Source organism: Tamandua tetradactyla, chromosome 6 (genome assembly GCF_023851605.1).
Source record: "Tamandua tetradactyla isolate mTamTet1 chromosome 6, mTamTet1.pri, whole genome shotgun sequence".
Taxonomy (NCBI): domain Eukaryota; kingdom Metazoa; phylum Chordata; class Mammalia; order Pilosa; family Myrmecophagidae; genus Tamandua; species Tamandua tetradactyla.
In genome coordinates, this window is record NC_135332.1 from 38,013,954 (window position 1) to 38,020,451 (window position 6,498).

The following is a 6,498-nucleotide window of genomic DNA, read 5'->3' on the forward strand; positions in this document are numbered from 1 at the left end:
CTGTAAACTTGTAGCTTTAATAAATCCCCCTTTTAAAAAGCCATTCCATTTCTGGTATATCGCATTCTGGCAGCTTTTACAAACTAAAACAATATTTTTCTTGATTATCTTATAAATATTTTTCTAAGTTGACTTGATTGAATCATGATCTGAATAAAGGTCACAGATTGCAATTGTTTGAAATTACTTAAGACTCTTTTCATCTAGGATTCTCTTCCATCTCATTTTTTTTTTCCATTGGGTATTTAAAAAATTATTTTAAAAAAAGATTGTTTATCCTATGGAGTTTCTTATTGTCTGGATTTTGCTAATTTTATTCCTGTAGTGTCATTTTGAAATGCTCCATTTCCCTTGTATTTCCTGTATATTGGTTGTTAGATCCAATAATTTGAACAAATTCAAGATTCACTTTTCTTTTTTTTTTTTTTTTTTTGCCGAGTCTGCCTCTTAGTATTATGTGCCTCCATCAGGAGACATGAAATGTCTCATCATCGCTTTTGATCTTTTGATCACTTCTTATATCCATTCTTTCATCTGAGGTTGTCAAATGTAAGATTCTGAATCTCTCCCTCATTCTTTATCTATAATTTCCCCTCATCAGCTTTATTGAGATATAATCCACATACCATACAATTCACCCATTTAAAGCGTATAATTCAATGGTTTTTAGTATATTCACAGAGTTGTGCAACCATCGCAACAATCTAATTTTAGAAAATTTTCAGCATCCCAAAAAGAAACCCTGTACCTATTAATAGTGGCTTCCCATTCTCCTCTACCTTCTTCGCTCTAAGCAACCACTGAGCTATTTTTTGTCTCCACAGATTCTGGACATTTCAGATAAATGGAAATGTACAATCTTTTGTACATTTTGTCTTTTGTAATTAGCTTCTTTCTCTTTGCCCAGTGTTTTCAAGGTCCATCTGTGTTGTAGCATGTATCAGTACTTCTTTATTTTTATTGTTGAATAATATTCCATTGTATATGGATATGCCACATTTTGTTTATCCATTTATTAATTGATGGACATTTGGGTTGCAGGTTCTCAATTCTATTCCATTGTTATACAGGTCTATCCTTCTGCCAATACCACACTGTCTTGATTATTGTAGGTTTGTAGAAGTTTTAAAATCAGAAGTGTGGGTCCTCTAACTTTGTTCTTATTTTTCAGGATTATTTAAATTATTTTAGGATCCTTGTATTCCCATTTTGATTTTAGGTTCAGCTTGTCAATTTCTGCAAAAACCAGTTGGCATTTTCTGAACACTTGAGTGTAGGTTGTAAACCTTATGCTCATGAACACTTAATGGCATCATGTACATTTCCAGCTTCTTTCTTTCTTTTTTTAAAGGTAAACTTGAAAAATTTAACTAAAATATTCATTATTAAAGATACATTCTTTATACCTAAAAATACAACAACAAATGTGGTAGTTAGGTTCAGGTGTCAACTTGGCCAGGTGAAGTTGCCTAGTTCTGTTGCTGTGGTCATGAGCCAATGGCATATGAACTCATCTGTAATTGATTACATCTGTTGTCTGCTAGGGAAGTGCCTGCTGCAACGAATGGTGTTTGATTTAATTGGCTGGATGCTTAAATGAGAGAGCTCAACGCAGCACAGCTAAGCAGCTCAGCATACCTCATCTTAGCACTTGTAGCTCAGCCCAGGCCTTTGGAGATGCAGAAAAGAATCACCCCAGGGAAAGTTGTTGGAACCCAGAGGCCTGGAGAGAAGACCAGCAGAGGTCGCCTTGTGCCTTCCCGTGTAAGAGAGAACCTCAGATGAAAGTTAGCTGCCTTTCCCCTGAAGCACTATATGTTTTTAACTAAATAAATCCCCTTTTCTTAAAATCCAATCCATCCTGGTCTGTTGCATTCTGGCAGCTTTGGCAGACGAAAACACAAATATAGTTTACGTGTAGATTTAAGTAATTCACATAGCTGTAGGTGCTTTTTTGCTTCACAATATAGTAAGATGGTAAACTTATCTTGTACATTTTTTATCCCAGATCCAGAACCAGGAATTTATCCAAGAAATTCTGGTTGTTTTATTTGGAAATGGTATTTAGAGAGTACAATCTGAGTTGTAGAAATATTCATTGCTACTAGTTGTAATCATACTGCAAGTTTATATGCCTAGATTTTCATTTAACAGAGAATTATTAGCACTTATCTATATTACTGTGGAGTCTTTGTAAACATAATTTTTAACAGATACATAATATTCCATTGAGAAAATGTTCTATAATTATTTAAGCAATTCTCCCATATTTAAACATTTATTCTGATTCTCTTTCTGTGATTACGAATAACCATGTGATGAACAATTATTTTGCTTAAAGCTTTTTCTGTTAGGGCTATTTAATTAGTATGGAATAGCAAAAGCAAAATTTTTGGCAAAAGAATACAAATATTTTTTTTTTATTAATTAAAAAAATTAACTAACACAACAATAGAAATCAATCCATTCTACATATGCAATCAGTAATTCTTAATATCATCACATAGGTGTATGGTCATCATTTCTCAGTACATATGCATCGATTTAGAGAAAGAAATAGCACTACAACAGAAAAAGAAATAAAGTGATAACACAGAGAGAAAACACAAATAAAAAATAAAAAGTACAAAAATATATAAGAGAAAAAAAACAAAACAAACAAAAAAAAAACTATAGATCAGATGCAGCTTCATTCAGCGTTCCAAGATAATTACATTACAATTAGGCAGTATTGTGCTGACCATTTTTTTTTTTTTTTTTTAGACGTCATACCATTCTACATATGCAATCAGTAATTCTTAACATCATCACATAGATGCATGATCATCGTTTCTTAGTACATTTGCATCGGTTTAGAAGAACTAGCATTATAACAGAAAAAGATATAGAATGTTAATATAGAGAAAAAAAATAAAAGTAATAATAATAAGAACAAAACAAACAAAACAAAACAAAACAAAAACCTATAGCTCGGATGCAGCTTCGTTCAGTATTTTAACATGATTACTTTACAATTAGGTATTATTGTGCTGTCCATTTTTGAGTTTTTGTATCTAGTCCTATTGCACCGTCTGTATTCCATCAGCTCCGATTACCCATTATCTTACCCTGTTTCTAACTCCTGCTGAACTCTGTTACCAATGACATATTCCAAGTTTATTCTCGAGTGTCGATTCACATCATTGGGACCATACAGTATTTGTCTTTTAGCTTTTGGCTAGACTCACTCAGCATAATGTTTTCTAGGTCCATCCATGTTATTACATGCTTCATAAGTTTATCCTGTCTTAACGCTGCATAATATTCCATCGTACGTATATACCACAGTTTGTTTAGCCACTCGTCTGTTGATGGACATTTTGGCTGTTTCCATCTCTTTGCAATTGTAAATAACGCTGCTATAAACATTGGTGTGCAAATGTCTGTTTGAGTTTTTGCCCTTAATTCCTTTGAGTAGATTCCCAGCAATGGTATTGCTGGATCGATGGCAATTCTATATTCAGCTTTTTGAGGAACCGCCAAACTGCTTTCCACAGTGGTTGCACCATTTGACATTCCCACCAACAGTGGATAAGTGTGCCTCTTTCTCCGCATCCTCTCCAGCACTTGTCATTTTCTGTTTTGTTGATAATGGCCATTCTGGTGGGTGTGAGATGATATCTCATTGTGGTTTTGATTTGCATTTCTCTAATGGCCAGGGACATTGAGCATCTCTTCATGTGTCTTTTGGCCATTTGTATTTCCTCCTCTGAGAGGTGTCTATTCAAGTCTTTTTCCCATTTTGTAATTGGGTTGGCTATCTTTTTGTTGTTGAGTTGAACAATCTCATTATAAATTCTGGATACTAGACCTTTATCTGATATGTCGTTTCCAAATATTGATTCCCATTGTGTAGGCTGTCTTTCTACTTTCTTGATGAAGTTCTTTGATGCACAAAAGTGTTTAATTTTGAGGAGTTCCCATTTATTTATTTCCTTCTTCAGTGCTCTTGCTTTAGGTGTAAGGTCCATAAAACCGCCTCCAATTGTAAGATTCATAAGATATCTCCCTACATTTTCCTCTAACTGTTCTATGGTCTTAGACCTAATGTTTAGATCTTTGATCCATTTTGAGTTAACTTTTGTATAGGGTGTGAGATATGGGTCTTCTTTCATTCTTTTGCATAAGGATATCCAGTTCTCTAGGCACCATTTATTGAAGAGACTGTTCTGTCCCAGGTGAGTTGGCTTGACTCCCTTATCAAAGATCAAATGACCATAGATGAGAGGGTCTATATCTGAGCACTCTATTCGATTCCATTGGTCGATATATCTATCTTTATGCCAATACCATGCTGTTTTGACCACTGTGGCTTCATAATATGCCTTAAAGTCTGGCAGCGCAAGACCTCCAGCTTCGTTTTTTTTCCTCAAGATGTTTTTAGCAATTCGGGGCACCCTGCCTTTCCAGATAAATTTGCTTATTGGTTTTTCTATTTCTGAAAAATAAGTTGTTGGGATTTTGATTGGTATTGCATTGAATCTGTAAATCAATTTAGGTAGGATTGACATCTTAACTCTATTTAGTCTTCCAATCCATGAACACGGTATGCCCTTCCATCTGTTTAGGTCTTCTGTGATTTCTTTTAGCAGTTTTAAAAGAATACAAATATTTTAACAGCTAGGTGCATTTTTAATACTTCTTTTATACCACCTTATATTATTGTATGGTTATCTCAATGTGCATTACAAAATTTTAAATGGTTAGAAACTGATGAATTTTAAGAACAAACATCTGTTCCCCCAATATCTGTTCTCCCTTACTTCCATAGGAATAGAAATTTTAACAGGGGACACACCATCCAGGATAAAGACTACAGTTCCCAGCCTCCCCTGCAACAAAGCTTGGCCATGTGACTATGTTCTGGCCAATGGGACATTAGCAAAAGTGTTCCCATGGTGATGGCTGGGCAACGTCCATAATTTGTGTCTTTTGCGCTCTTTCCCCCCTCCTTTCTTCTATTTTGCTGGCCAGAGTGTGGGTGCCACCATTTGGGATCGTGAGCATAAGGGCCATATCCTAGATATTGTGCAGCGGTAAGCTGGAAAGAGCCAGGGTCTCTGAAGACTCAGCAGAGCAGAGCTGTCCTTCCACCTTTGCAGCACTCCCCTCTAAACTTTCTTTACATAAGAGAAAAATAAGTTTCGTTTAACTACTGTTGGTTTAAGTTTTCTACGTTATAGCCAAACCTAACTCTAAATAGAGTGTGGTTTTAGCAACTGAGAAAGGCATTGTTGCACTCTTCCTCATAAGCCCAGAGAAGCTGAGAATTACCACCATAGGAAAAAGCATCTCAGGCATACTTTGAGAAGATGTCCTTAACTTCTTAAGTGTTCCTGATCCCAATCTAAAACAAAACATTTGTGTTAGCAGCAGAAGATTCCAATGAACTCGACATCCAAATGCCAGTTTTGTTGCCTCAAGTATAAAGGGAAAGAAAGGATCTGGAGGGTGGGGGCATTAAGACTTCTCTCATATTATGTTATTTCCAGGGATTACTGCTCCTGCTCTAAGAACTATTAAAAGGCCCTCTTGAGAAAATGGCAACCAAAAATAAAGTGGCATTGGCATCTCTGGGAACATTCAACTCTATTCCTACAAGCGTAACCTGCTTTAATTTGCTGAAGCCCAAGTCAAGCCCTGTTTTCATTGGGTTTGGGAGAGAGGAACCACTGAGATAATATTTTTAAATAGAGATGTCAGTCTAAAAAAGAAAAGCAAAAAATGTAGAGCCAAAAGGAAGTTGTCTTATTCGGGGAATGGTGAAGAATGGGGAGAAATTCAACTTCTCCAAGTTGAATTCTTGATATTCTCACAAGCAGTGTGGACAGCCAAAGCTATAGGCTGAGCCCCCAGTCTTGGGGTTTGTTTATATGAAACTGAACCCCACAAAGGATAGGTCAAGTCTACTTAAAATTTAGGCCTAAGAGTCACACCCAAGAGAGCCTCTTTTGTTGCTCGGATGTGGCCTCTCTCTCCAGCCAACGCAACAAGCAAACTCACCACCCTCCCCCTGTCTACGTGGGACATGACTCTCAGGGATGTGGACCTTCCTGGCAACGTAGGACAGAAATCCTGGAATGAGCTGAGACTCAGTATCAGGGGATTGAGAAAATCTATTCAACCAAAAGGGGGTAGAGTGAAATGAGACAAAATGTCAATGGCTGAGAGATTCCAAACAGAGTCCAGAGTTATCCTGGAGGTTATTCTTACGCATTAAGTAGACATCACCTTGTTATCCAAGATGTAATGGAGAGGCTGGAGGGAACTGCCTGAAAATGTAGAGCTGTGTTCCAGTAGCCATGTTTCTTGATGATGACTGAATAATGATATAGCTTTCACAATGTGACTGTGTGATTGTGAAAACCTTGTGTCTGATACTCCTTTTATCTACCTTGTCAACAGATGAGTAGAACATATGGAATAAAAATAAATAATAGGGGGAACAAGCGTTAAAAT